This window comes from Capra hircus, chromosome 8 (assembly GCF_001704415.2).
Source record: "Capra hircus breed San Clemente chromosome 8, ASM170441v1, whole genome shotgun sequence".
Taxonomy (NCBI): domain Eukaryota; kingdom Metazoa; phylum Chordata; class Mammalia; order Artiodactyla; family Bovidae; genus Capra; species Capra hircus.
In genome coordinates this window covers 78,761,094-78,773,502 of record NC_030815.1, presented here as the reverse complement: position 1 = coordinate 78,773,502, position 12,409 = coordinate 78,761,094, and the positions used below count along the sequence as shown (strand labels likewise).

At 38.8% G+C, this 12,409-nt stretch overlaps 1 protein-coding gene across 1 annotated transcript in view; it reads left to right on the top strand.

Annotated features, from left to right (window-relative positions):
• Positions 1-12,409, top strand: part of AGTPBP1 (ATP/GTP binding protein 1) — a 190,558-nt gene that overhangs the window by 17,804 nt on the left and 160,345 nt on the right. The gene's annotated exons all lie outside the window — the stretch shown is intronic.

Below are 12,409 nucleotides of genomic sequence, written 5' to 3'. Positions count from 1 at the left end.
GGCATGGCAACCCACTCCAGTATTCTTGCCTGGAGCATCCCATGGACAGGGGAGCCTGGTGGGCTACAGTCAGACATGACTGAAGCAACTTAGTACGCATGCACATATATAAAATGGATAACTAATAAGGACCTACTGTATAGCACAGAGAACTCGACTCAATATTCTGTAATGACCTATGTGGGAAAAGAATCTGAAAAAGGGGGTATATGTCTAACTGATTTACTTTCTTGTACAGCAGAAATTAACACAACATTGAAAATCAACTATATTCCAATAAAAAGTTAAAAAAAAGAAGTATTGACTATAACAGGGATAGGAGCAGTGAAGGATTTACCAGTAAGAAGTCAAGATAACAGACAATACAGGACTAGCTGATATAACGAGCAGTTACCAGCCCTATGGGTCACTGATGTCTAGATGTTGTTCAAGTAGCTAATTTGTGGTGCTAGAAGAATTTGCTGGGTATGTGCCTTCTTGGGTGCCAGGGAAAGCTGTTCCTGGGGAGATGACTTGTCAGAGGCACTCTGCTGCAAAGTTGCATCACCTCCTGTTGGAGAATCTGCACTTGCTGCAGGAGACTGGTGCTGGAGAAGCTGCACTTGTCGGAGTGGGTCTTGGAGAAGCCAAGCCTACTGCAGCCAAGTGGGCATGCCGGAACCAGGAACAGAAGCCTTTACCCCTGCAGAGTCTTTTCAGTGCTCTCTTGACAAAGCTTAATATCTTGCCAGGTGGCAAAGAAATTAGTATTTTAAGTGCATTAATCTGTTTTCAGTAAGGCAAAAAGGGTGACTTTGGACAGGAGGGGCAATAACTCAATACCTTGGCACAGGTATTAAGTGCTTTATAGAATTGTTTAGACATTTAAAGAAAGAAACTCAAGGAGCAAACCTCCAAAACCTGAGTTCTACACACAACTGAGAAACTCAGGAAATTACTGTCTTTTTGAGTAAGAGGCCTCTGGTCTAATTGTGAAATTGCCTCTAGATCTTTATTGCTGTCTTAAAATTGGAAAAATGTTGTCTGGAGGCCCTGGTAGTCAGGAATCGTCTGCTAATACTTAACCAGCTCCAGAACCACACTGGACCTATTCTGGCCTGGACCAGCGCTGCCTACCAGAGTCTGGACTAACTTTTCCCAATTTTTATACCCTGGAGGATCCATGAACTGATTTTCGGGTCTCAGGTTATAGCTGTGATATTAGTGTAAAAAGAAAGTTTAGATACAGTAATTGTCTGACTATCTCCTGTTCACCTCCCTTCACTTGATTGGTGAAGGAGGGATCACCTGTCCTAAACTGTGCAAGGTAGCTGCTACCTGACCCTGGTCAGGTGAGACTGACAGCAGTTTGTTTAGTCATATATACTCACAGCCTAGGGGAATGGTACTTGTGAGTAGAGTGAATGTGATTAGCTTGTTTGAGTAATTCTGAGGGCTAGCAGAGAACTGAAACTAGTTTTAGATTGAGGACTGAGAGGCATGCAGCTGGTTTAACTAGTAGTGGACCTAGCTGGGTGAGGAGCCTTGCCCATTGGCTATGGCAAGACTGGGAGAACTTTTCTTAGGCATCTGGGGCCCTATGAAGCTCAAAGCTGTCAGAGCAGCCCTTCAAATTTTAGGCCTTTTGATATAGTACTCCAGGAATGATTGTTAATGCTTTTTTGATAGAGAATGATATTTTTATGCATCTATTTATTTTGGCTGTCTGGTCTATTCTTTTGTATAAATCTCTAACCCTCCAAATGATATAAACTCTTACATGAGTTAGTAATGCAGATAGGAAAAGAGACTTCTTTTTCTAAATTTCCCACTGTATTTTTTCTTTTTACTTTATTCAAAGTAGGCCTAGGAGTTTTACACCTTTTTACTCTATATTACTAAAGTCTGGCTTATGGTATATGGCTTGTATAAGAGTTTTATTTTTCTTTATTTAAAGCAAATAAAAAAGACTTTAACCAATCTTACTTGAAAAATAAACAGGTAGTTAAATTTAGCTTACCATTTTGCAGCTAATCTGTTTCCTTTCTGTGATTTTTAAAAACTCATATGGTGAAGATAATAATTTCTGTTAAATTGCTGGCTTTAGCTGAAATAGGATTTAATTTTTTAAAACTAGGCTTGGCAGTTTAAAAAATATTGTAAGCTCATTAAAAAAAATCTTTTTATGTGGTCAAATATTGTGGTTTAACATAAAATTTACCATTTTAACTATTTTTAAGCTTAAAATTCAGTAGCATCAACTACTTTCATGATGTTATACAGCAGTCACTACTGTCTATTTCCAAAATTTGTCATCACTCTGTTACAGATACTTTGTAACTATTAAGCAGTAACTCTCTGTTCACTTTTGCCCCCAGCCCCTGGTAACCTAATATACTTTATATATTTATGAATTTGCATTTATAGATATTTTATATAAATGGAAGCTTGCAATATTGTTTGTTTCTGACTTGTTTCACTTAGCATAATGTTTTTGAGGTTCATTCATATTGCAGCATGTGTTAGACCTTTATGCCTTTTAATGGCTAAATACCGTTCCATTGTATGTATATACCATGTTTTATTTATCCATTTATCTTTTGGTAGATACTTAGGTTTCTACCTTTGGGTGTTGTGAACAATGCTGCCATGTACATTGATATATGATTATCTGATTCTATGTTTTCAATTCTTGTGGGTATATACTTAGGAGTAGAATTGCTGGGTCATATGATAATTATATATTTAGCTTTTTGAGGACCTGCCCAGATGTTTTCCATAGTGGTTGCTCCATTCCCACGAGTGATCTAGGAGGGTTTCAACTTATCCACATTCTTGAGAATACTTATTTACTGTTTTTTTCTTTATTATGGCCATCCTAGTGTGAGGTAATACTGTGATATTGATTTGCATTTCCCTAATAACTAATGGCAGAAAGCAAAGAGGAACTAAAGAGCCTCTTGAAGGTGAAAGAGGAAAGTGAAAAAGCTGGCTTAAAACTCAGCATTCAAAAATCTGAGATCATGGCATCTGGTCCTATCACTTCATGGCAAATAGATAGGGAAAAAAATAAAAGCAGTGACAGACTTTATATTCTTGGGCTCCAAAATCAATGCAGACAGTGACTGCAACTGTGAAATTAAAAGATGCTTGTAAGAAAAGCTATGGCAAACATAGACAGACAGGTTTGCTTTTTAGACACACCTTAAAAGCAGAGACATCACTTTGCTGACAAAGGTCCGTATAGTCAAAGCTGTAGTTTTTCCAGTAGTCATGTATGGATCTGAGAGTTGGACCATAAAGAAGGCTGAGCACCAAAGAATTGATGCTTTCAAACTGTGGTGTTGGAGAAGACTCTTGAGAGTCCCTTGGACTGCAGGGAGATCAAATTAGTCAGTCCTAAAGGAAATCAGTCTTGAATATTCATTTGGAAGGACTGATGCTGGAGTTGAAACTCCAATACTTTGGCCACCTGATGCGAAAAACTGACTCACTGGAAAAGACCCTGATGCTGGGAAAGATTGAAGGCAGGAGGAGAAGGGATGACAGAGGATGAGATGGTTGGATGGCATCACCTACTCAGTGGACATGAGTTTGAGTAAACTCTGGGAAATGGTGAAGGACAGGGAAGCCTGGCGCGCTGCAGTCCAGGGGTTTGCAAAGAGTCGGACATGACTGAGTGACTGAATAACAACAATAAATATCTTCTTTGGGAAAATGTTCATTCAGGTCCTTTCAGTTCAGTTCAGTTGCTCAGTGGACTGTGTTTTTGTTGTTGAGTTGTAGGTGTTCTGTACATATTCTGGATAGTAAGCCCTTATCAGATATATAATTTGCAGATATTTTCTCTCATTCTTTATGTTATCTTTTCACTTTCTTTATAATGGCATTTGAGGCACAGAAGTTTTAAAATTTGAAGTTCAGTTTATCTTTATTTTTCTTTTGTTTCTTGTGCTTCTGTTGCTGTAGCTGAGAATCTGTTGCCAAATTCTCTGTCATACAGATTTACTCCTATGTTTTCTTCTAAGAGTTTTCGCTGCTTATATTCATGTTGTTGATTCATTGTGATGAATGCTGATTCATTTTTGTTTCTGGTGTGAGTAGGAATTCCAGTTCATACTTTTGCCTGTGAAAATCCATTTGTCCCAGCAATAGAAGAGAGTGCCTTTTTTTTTTTTTTTTTTTCCATCTTGGAGTCGACTTGGCACCCTTGTCAATAATCAGTTGGCCATAGGTGTATATGTTTATTTCTAGACTTTCAGTTTTGTTCCATTGGTCTCTTTGTCTTTTTGCCAGTACCAGTGTAAATTGATTTTAACTAGTTTTCATTACAAGCATGAAAATTGACAGTGCAAATAGCCAAGCTAGTAGAAACCATAAGCCAAAGTAATATTAAAAATGTAGCCTGTTAACAACTTATATCAGAATTTTGAAAAACTTGTTTTGCCCTGACTGGCATAATGAGGTTCAAATATAGGTCCAAGAGTTACAAATGATTATATATGTATATGTATGTATATTGATTACTTCATATTTTATGAAAAAGTTTTATACAATAAAGTTATTAGTTTTAAAAACTAAAAATAGTGGTTTATCTCTTCCATATGAAACTTGTTTTTGTTTTCTTTTGTTGAACTTGAAATAACCATTCACATTTCATTTTCAGCCAACATGAGATGATTTCCTCCTTGCTCTTGATGCTTGTTAAATAGAAAATTCCATATACACATAAGAAATTGAAAACCAGCAGCAAAATGTTCATTACCCTTCTATGATTCGCAAGACACTACTCTTTGATAGAAATTTAGCTCTTTTTAGGGACAGAGCACAGAGAAGGCAGTGGCACCCCACTCCAGTACTCTTGCCTGGAAAATCCTATGGATGGAAGAGCCTGGTAGGCTGCAGTCCATGGGGTTGCTAAGAGTCAGATACGACTGAGCGACTTCACTTTCACTTTTCACTTTCATGCATTGGAGAAGGAAATGGCAACCCACTCCAGTGTTCTTGCCTGGAGAATCCCAGGGATGGGGGAGCTTGGTGGGCTGCCGTCCATGGGGTCGCACAGAGTCGGACACGACTGAAGTGACTTAGCAGCAATAGCAGGGACAGAGCAGGTAAGTCTCATCTTGAGTTTATAGTCACACTGCAGTGCACAAAAATTATTCCTCCTCAGTCAAGTTCTCAGGATAAGCAGATGATTCAGAGAAAGGGCCTCTCATTTCATCTTATATTTATTTGAAAAGAAAGAGAAAATACTGTTCAGTTTTATTTTCTAATTTTATTCCTCTAGGTCAGCAAGATTTGAAATTTGTTGGTACCCCTTTTCACTCTCAAGTCCAAAGCAGCAATAAGAGCATCTTCTGATATCCTTTTGTCATTTGAATTTTTTCCCCAAGAATCTTAAATTGTGTGCTTAGTTGCTCAGTTGTGTCCGACCCAGTGTGACCCCATGGACTGTAGCCTGCCAGGCTCCTTTGTCCATGGGGACTCTCCAGGCGAGAATACAGGAGTGGGCTGCCATACCCTCCTTCAGGGGATCTTAACAACCCAGGGATCGAACCCAGGTCTCCTCCGTTGCGGGTGGATTCTTTACTGACTGAGCCACCAGGGAAGCCCAAGAATCTTATTACTTGAAGTCAAAATGCTTTCTCTAGGTCTTGCAGAGAGTAGTGGTTGATTTGTTTCATATGGTAACAAATGTTTGCTAAGTTGGCTAGTTGCAGTAGCCATTCTTCCTGAGTGCTCAGCGGAATCTGGCCTACTGTGTTTGTGAAAGTACCCCTGCAATTCACCACTCAGCTCTGACAAATGCTCGAGAACTCTTCATCCGCCAAGCCCCTGGATGTCCTAAGAGAACGTTTTCATTTCATCCCCCAGAGCATTTGATTCACTAACTCTTCTCTGTGAAGAAAACACTGTGTTAAAAAGTCAGTTTTTTTTTTTTTTTTTTTGAGAGACTGGGGTTGTTAAACAAGAGTAGCACATCCTCACATGGAACCAGCTATTGGAACATTTTCAGCGCAGATGCCAACAAAGTTCTTCCAAGATGGACCTTTTGTTTCTAGACGGGAAGATAAAACATCAGCTATCCTGTCTTTTTCTGGCTTTGGGCAGCATTCTGTGGCAAAAAAAAATTTATTAATTTAGCTGCATCGGGTCTTTGTGCCATGTGGGCCCTTGGTTGTGCCTCACAGGCTTCTCTCTAACTGTGCAGGTGGGCTCCAGAGCACATAGGCTTAGTTGCCCCATGGCATATGTGATCTTAGTTCCCCAACCATGGTTTGAACTTGAGTCTCCTGTGTTGAAAGACAGTTTTAACCACTGGACCACCAGGGAAGTCCCACAAAAAAATGTTTTCTTGATTTCATCATTCAGTCTGGACAGGAAGACTTTTCTATTTATCACGTGGGTCTTTAATATCACATGACATGTCAATACATTGACTTACTGTTATTATACTGTAGAACTTTAAAATTTTCTCTTACTACATCTCATGTAAAGTATTTCATTTGCATAACTTTACATTCTGGACACACTGGGTTCTCAGCAATTGGGGTGACTTTCCTTTTGCTAATCAGTGAAACTCTGCTGCTGTATCACTTGCTACTTTAGCCTTTTCATTGTATGTAATTTTTTTTAACCCAAAGCTTTATTGTGTTTGTTTGGAGATCCCATTAGTACCTTTAATGTGTCAAACTACTGTAATTTGCAGCTGTATGTTTTGAATATTGCTAGAGCCATTGGCAGCCCACTCCAGTACTCTTGCCTGGAAAATCCATGGACAGAGGAGCCTGGTAGGCTACAGTCCATGGGGTCGCTACGAGTCGGACGTGACTGAGCAACTTCACTTTCACGCATTGGAGAAGGAAATGGCAACCCACTCCAGTGTTCTTGCCTGGAGAATCCCAGGGATGGGGGAGCCTGGTGGGCTGCCGTCTATGGAGTCGCACAGTCGGACACGACTGAAGCGACTTAGCAGCAGCAGCAGAGCCATTACTGCACTTGAAACATTTCCCGCACAGAATGGAATACTATATTCCGTTGTATAGATCTATTGATAAGTAGTTTTCAATACAAGGATGTGTTTTTTTATGTGTGTCTCTTGTTGCACTAATTTAGTGAAATGACTTGGAGGATACAGTTCTTCATTGCTAATCTTACCAGAATTGTCCACTGACCCTCCTTTCATAGCCCAGCCTCAAAACTTGCCACATTGGATTATCAGGCATATTTGTAAATTACAAATGTTAATGTCTAAAACATAAGGACATACTAAACAACTAAATGAGAAAGTCACGAAAAGTCCAAACATTTCACAATGTAAGTCCCTTATAATATATTCAGTTCACAGTTTGGAATGTTCATCCCAATAGCAAAGTGTTAGGAATGGGTGCATCTGGGTATACAATTTTTTTCATTAATATTAAAATTTCCCTCCAGTTTTTCATTACAGTTGTAGAACCTTTGCTCCTGTGAGGCAGCTGACAGTGCATAAGGGGTGTTTAGGGGAGGTAATTTGAGGAAGGGGCTGATACTTATTAGCCCATTACCTTCTCCATGTCCCATGCAATCTCCAGTCATCACAGCCAACTCTAGCCAAATATATATGGTCCTTCTGTGTACTAGCACACACAGATGATATGAAATAAAATCATTAATTACCTGTCACTCCTTGGTGCACAAAAGTAAAAGAGAAGGAAAAAAGAACCCCTTGTGTTCCATTTTGAACTCTCAAAGAATTCTAGCAACAACTTGTGGACCCCACTTTGAGAAACCGTGGACAAGGCTTTGGAATCTCCGTATACACTGCTGTAGAACAAAGCATGTCTAAGTTGGTACTTCACTGCGGGGTCAGGTGGCATTTGTGTGACTTTCAGTCTAACAAATTTCATAAACAGTGAAATTGAGTTTGGCGGGTATAAAAACATCTGGAACCTCACTGCAGTGAAAATGCTTTTTTTTTTTTTTAAGCTTTCCTGTACTACATTCCTGTAGCACAGGAAGGCATGCTAGAGAGAAGTTAGTGTATATACTGTGTGCCACTATACCATATCCACCATATTACTGAGCTTTTAAAAATGAAGACTTCTTGCTCATTTGTGTAGTAAAGCTGTCTCAAAACAAGTCCTTAAAGCATTTGTTTGTTCATTCAGAAATCTATTTACCACCTACAATGTACTGGCACTGTACGAGGTACTTGGGGGATGGTGAGCAAAACAAAGATTTCTGCTCTTTTTGAACTTTAGTTCAGTGGAGAGAAATAAATAATAAATAGTACACATAGTTAAATTGCCTAGTTTACAAGGTGATTAAAAAGAGTTGCACCAAGATATTAGGTATTAAACTGTGTTTATATCAAGAACCTTGGGTTTCTGCCTCTTTTCCTCAAAACCTTGAGGAAATAAAAGAACTTATTTTGGCTGCTTTTGTAGCTACCAGTAGTGATAAGCTGTTGAGGGTCTGGGATGAATTAGATTTCGGGATTGATGTATGTGATGTGATGGGGGTATATGTTGGAGATTTGTAAGTATAGGAAAATAAACTATTCCTTTACGAATTTGTTTTGACACCTGTTCATATATATGTAATCAGTTATTGAGTACAGTTTTCAAAGTGTTCTGTTACTTTTGAATCATCCTGTCATAGAAGGCTGTAAGTGCTCTGGGGAAAGAGAAAAGTAGATTGAGGTAAGGGGTGATGGGTATGCTGGTGTCTGGAGCTGTTTTACAGTATTAAATAAGATGGTTGGGATAGGCTTTATTGAAAAGGTGATTCTTGAGCAAAGGAAATTTGGGAGTTGGTTAGTCATTGGGCTATCTGGCAGAACATTTCAGGCAAAATAAACAGCTTGGGCAAAGACAGTAAGGTGAGAGTGAGCCTGGCATGCTGGTGGAAAGCATGGAGGCCCAGCCAGTGTATCCAGAGCAACGTGAGGAAGAGGAATTGTAGGCAAGTTACAGAGAGAAGGGCTGGGGCATTCCTTTAGGACCCCTAATGTCATTTAAATATGTGGGCAGCACCCACTGGGCTTTGAGCAGAGTGATGACAAGATTTATCTGCATTTCCCCCCCCCTCTTTTCTCCAGGCTTTTAAAAGGATCAGTCAAGGTGTTGTGTTGAAAATAGACTGTAGGTGCCATACATAGAAGGGGGACGCGTAGGGGCAGTGGCCCATCATGGTAGTATTGATAGATGTGGAGAAGTGATTGGAGTCTGGATATATTTTGAGAGTAGAATTGTCAGGAATTCCTGAGGGTTTGGATGTGGGGTATAAAACAGGAGTCAAGAAGGACACTAAGGTTTTGGACTGAAGAATTACAGAGAGAGAATTGTCTCTTAAATACATTTGAGGAAAGGGAAAGGAAAGTCAGGAGATTAGTTTTGGATATGTTAAGTTTGTGGTATTATTAGAGAGCCAAGTGGAGATGTTGAGTAGTCATGAGACTGGATGAGATCAGCAGCGAAGAGAGTGGATTTGAAAAGGCCAAGGACTGAGCCCTAGGGCATTCTAGTAAAGGAGATTTAAGAAAGCATGGCAGTGAGCATGCAGAAAACAAACTACAGCTATATAATAAAGTATTTATAAGAAGGCATGATCAGTTATATTAAATGATCTCCTTGGAAGTACTTTCTTTGGCCATATACAATTGAAGCTGTGTAGCCATTAATGTTAAATGAATGAGTTTTGAGATTACAGTGATTTTCATTATCTTTTTGAAGTTATTCAAGTAATAGAAATCCATGTTTCCTAATATTTTAAAAATATAGCAAAATGTGGTAGTTTATATAAATTACATGTGTAATAAAATGATGTAGAACTAGAAACACATGTTGTATGAATGTCAGATTCCTGGCTTTGACACTGTGCTAGAGTTAGCATGAAATGTCATGTAACTGTTGGGAGAAACTGAGAGGGAACACGGGACCCCCCATCTTCTCATGGAGGAAGAGACACCCAAGAGATCTCCCCGGCCCTTCCCCCATGCCACAGTACAGTGAGAAGATGGGGGTCTATGAACCACATACCCAGTTCTCACCAGACACTGTAACTGCCTGCACCTTGATCTTGGACTTTACAGCCTCTCTTGCATAAGGTCTCAGTGTCTTGCTTTGTCACAGTTGTTTGACAAAACCACAGACTTCGTGAGATGCAACATTTCTGCTTCTAGGTTCCTGCTCTTTCTATTACACCATACTGTAATGAACAAAAACTTTCACAGCAAAAAGACGACTTTTCGTTTACTCTGAAGCACTCTGGCCTCAGGATTCAGCAAGAAAAAGTGGCTTTAAAGGACATATTTGCTTAGTGAAGTACACTTTTTTCCCTTCTTTCATGTTTCTTTTTGTTTTTCTCTTCAGTAGTTGCTTGACTTAACATCCTTCTGTTGGCCCTATACGACGAAAATACAAACTAACAGAATAGAAAAAAATGATTGAAGCATTAAATGTACAAATTACAAATCTGTTCCAGATATACTTACATTAAATAAAATACCCTTTTCAGTATAGATTTATAGTGAATGACTGTGCATTCTTGGAAGCTTCAAGACATGTAGGAAAGGGCTAAGAATTTACATTGGATCACAATTTGTAATAGATTTCTTATCACCGATCTATGAGCTGTGCTAAGCATGTCATTAGTGTCATTTGTGCAGGGAACTAATTTTGTTTGGGAAAAGGGTGAGAAGCAAGCTGTAGCCTCAATTCTGAGTTCATTACGACTTTTCAGGAATCTCAGCAGCAGTGTATTTAGTACAGTTTCAGAAGGAAATATGTTAAGGTTAAGGAGGCAACTCTTTGGAACTTCAGACTTTTTTTTTTTTTTTTTACTGTATATATGTAGAACACTCCATCTACAATGAGCAGTTGTGAAGAGGTTCTTCCTCAGGATAACATGGTCACAGACTTGGATGACCCAGAGGAACAAAGAGAAAGCTTGATGACTGGGGAGGAGGTCTTCCTTTTGATTTAAGTTGGAGACAAACTTACAACATAGTCTGTGGGCCTGCAGCCTTCTCCTCCTGTCATCTGTCACAATTCTTCATGTAGTCTTCAACTTTATTGCCCAAGTCCTCCTTGTCCCACAAATGATGTTTTGTTCTGCAGCTTCAGTATTCAGGGGAGCATCAGAATTCAGAGGATCGGTAAACAGAGTTTAATCCCCAAACAACATCCTTCCGTGTCCTCAGGGGAGCCCATCCAGTATCATCAACCGAATGCTCTCTGTAAGCTTAGACATATGGTTTGGCTTCATGTTCTGCAACCTCTTTAACAGTCTGTCTCTCACAGCAGCCCTCTGAGCAGAGCTGGAGGTGATGGCTGGTGTCCGGAACCCTGTGAGATCCTCATCCTGCTTCATTATGCTTGCCTGTGTCAGCATTATTGCTCCCTTTACCCTGGGCATCCCAGACAGGCGAGACAAGGCCCTTCAGCTTGTGAGATGGGCTTGCTGTTAATGTAGTTTTAGAGAAAATCATACTACTTAACCAAGTAGCTTAATTCTGTTTATGGCAACAACGGTGCTTTTGAAAACATGTAAGATTCCCCCCACCTTTGGATGTATAATGATTCTTAATTAATTTGGAAATCAGAAAAAGTTACTTTTGACTTTGTGGACATTAAAAAAGTCAGTTAAAAGAAGGAGTAGTTAGCATTTAAAAATTTCTTATCTACTTTAAAAACAGCCTATGTAATTTTTGTAGATAATCCTAAATATGTTTCCTCTATTATAATTGAGTTTAAAAAAAGGGAAAAAAAGTCATGTTTAGTTAAAGGAGAAGTTCTTTGTTACTGTAGCAAAACACCCAGAATATCTATGTCTTCTAAATCTATTATATTATACAATTTGAAGTCTCTTCTTTTTTGGGCATGTTTGTTTTCCTTTAAATATAGCATTACTAAACATTGCATAGGGATGTAACTTGTTGAATTGACAATAGTTTTTAAACTTCTTGTTTAAAAATGCCACAAAATTCCTGCTTCAGTAATAAGCATTGATACGTAAAATTAAAAGATATCCAGGTCTTTTTTTTGGTGAATAGTTGTAAAATAAATCTGAAAAATTATAAAAATTGTGAATAGAGATTTAGGGTTTTAAATCTCTTTTCCCTCTTGCCCTCCAAACCCAGGTAACTACTTCTGCAGTTGTTTATCTTGAGCCTCCCTAGGCTTCCTCTATAGCTTGCCAGCCTTGCAACATCTGTGTAACCAACTCCTATTTTAGATCCGTTATATTAAAAAAGATGTAAGGTTTTAAAATATAGAATATGTACATTCCAAAGATGAAACCTCTATTGGTTGAAGGAAAATATGTGTAAATATATTAAATGAGAGAGATTTTTGAGCAGATTTTGCTCTATCTAAACAATTTTTGTTAATTGAAATGTTTTCATACAGAAATAATACATACTTACCAGTATTTGACTGCTGTG